We start from the raw sequence: 2,500 nt of genomic DNA on the forward strand, positions 1-2,500 counted from the left end.
CTGCTTACCAAACTTTGAACGCGGTAACTTGTACTCGGCACCGACATGGACACTTCCAAACCCAAGGAATGAGTTGTGAGTTTTACTAAGAGAAACAGGTAATTGGCAGCGTTACCTATAATTCTTGATATGTGCGGGGAGTTCCTTAAGGTTCTTCCTCCCAGAGATCGTCACTATCTGGGACGTACATTAATTTGTACCTGCATTAGCGCACGCTTTTGTAGAGAGCATATCAAGACGTGAAGTGTTATGTTGGAGGTCGAGTGCGCTGCTTACCAAACTTTGAACGCGGTAACTTGTACTCGGCACCGACATGGACACTTCCAAACCCAAGGAATGAGTTGTGAGTTTTACTAAGAGAAACAGGTAATTGGCAGCGTTACCTATAATTCTTGATATGTGCGGGGAGTTCCTTAAGGTTCTTCCTCCCAGAGATCGTCACTATCTGGGACGTACATTAATTTGTACCTACATAGGCACACGCTTTTGTAGAGAGCATATCAAGACGTGAAGTGTTATGTTGGAGGTTGAGTGCGCTGCTTACCAAACTTTGAACGCGGTAACTTGTACTCGGCACCGACATGGACACTTCCAAACCCAAGGAATGAGTTGTGAGTTTTACTAAGAGCAACAGGTAATTGGCAGCGTTACCTATAATTCTTGATATGTGCGGGGAGTTCCTTAAGGTTCTTCCTCCCAGAGATCGTCACTATCTGGGACGTACATTAATTTGTACCTACATAGGCACACGCTTTTGTAGAGAGCATATCAAGACGTGAAGTGTTATGTTGGAGGTCGAGTGCGCTGCTTACCAAACTTTGAACGCGGTAACTTGTACTCGGCACCGACATGGACACTTCCAAACCCAAGGAATGAGTTGTGAGTTTTACTAAGAGCAACAGGTAATTGGCAGCGTTACCTATAAGTCTTGATATGTGCGGGGAGTTCCTTAAGGTTCTTCCTCCCAGAGATCGTCACTATCTGGGACGTACATTAATTTGTACCTACATAGGCACACGCTTTTGTAGAGAGCATATCAAGACGTGAAGTGTTATGTTGGAGGTCGAGTGCGCTGCTTACCAAACTTTGAACGCGGTAACTTGTACTCGGCACCGACATGGACACTTCCAAACCCAAGGAATGAGTTGTGAGTTTTACTAAGAGAAACAGGTAATTGGCAGCGTTACCTATAATTCTTGATATGTGCGGGGAGTTCCTTAAGGTTCTTCCTCCCAGAGATCGTCACTATCTGGGACGTACATTAATTTGTACCTACATAGCCACACGCTTTTGTAGAGAGCATATCAAGACGTGAAGGGTTATGTTGGAGGTTGAGTGCGCTGCTTACCAAACTTTGAACGCGGTAACTTGTACTCGGCACCGACATGGACACTTCCAAACCCAAGGAATGAGTTGTGAGTTTTACTAAGAGAAATAGGTGATTGGCCGTTCTCACCTATAAGTCTTGATATGTGCGGGGAGTTCCTTAAGGTTCTTCCTCCCAGAGATCGTCACTATCTGGGACGTACATTAATTTGTACCTGCATTAGCGCACGCTTTTGTAGAGAGCATATCAAGACGTGAAGGGTTATGTTGGAGGTTGAGTGCGCTGCTTACCAAACTTTGAACGCGGTAACTTGTACTCGGCACCGACATGGACACTTCCAAACCCAAGGAATGAGTTGTGAGTTTTACTAAGAGAAACAGGTAATTGGCAGCGTTACCTATAATTCTTGATATGTGCGGGGAGTTCCTTAAGGTTCTTCCTCCCAGAGATCGTCACTATCTGGGACGTACATTCATTTGTACCTACATAGGCACACGCTTTTGTAGAGAGCATATCAAGACGTGAAGTGTTATGTTGGAGGTCGAGTGCGCTGCTTACCAAACTTTGAACGCGGTAACTTGTACTCGGCACCGACATGGACACTTCCAAACCCAAGGAATGAGTTGTGAGTTTTACTAAGAGAAATAGGTGATTGGCCGTTCTCACCTATAAGTCTTGATGTGTGCGGGAAGTTCCTTAAGGTTCTTCCTCCCAGAGATCGTCACTATCTGGGACGTACATTAATTTGTACCTACATTGGCGCACGCTTTTGTAGAGAGCATATCAAGACGTGAAGGGTTATGTTGGAGGTTGAGTGCGCTGCTTACCAAACTTTGAACGCGGTAACTTGTACTCGGCACCGACATGGACACTTCCAAACCCAAGGAATGAGTTGTGAGTTTTACTAAGAGAAACAGGTAATTGGCAGCGTTACCTATAATTCTTGATATGTGCGGGGAGTTCCTTAAGGTTCTTCCTCCCAGAGATCGTCACTATCTGGGACGTACATTCATTTGTACCTACATAGGCACACGCTTTTGTAGAGAGCATATCAAGACGTGAAGTGTTATGTTGGAGGTCGAGTGCGCTGCTTACCAAACTTTGAACGCGGTAACTTGTACTCGGCACCGACATGGACACTTCCAAACCCAAGGAATGAGTTGTGAGTTTTAC

The sequence above is a fragment of the Anopheles merus genome, unplaced genomic scaffold, assembly GCF_017562075.2.
Source record: "Anopheles merus strain MAF unplaced genomic scaffold, AmerM5.1 LNR4000411, whole genome shotgun sequence".
Lineage (NCBI taxonomy): Eukaryota > Metazoa > Arthropoda > Insecta > Diptera > Culicidae > Anopheles > Anopheles merus.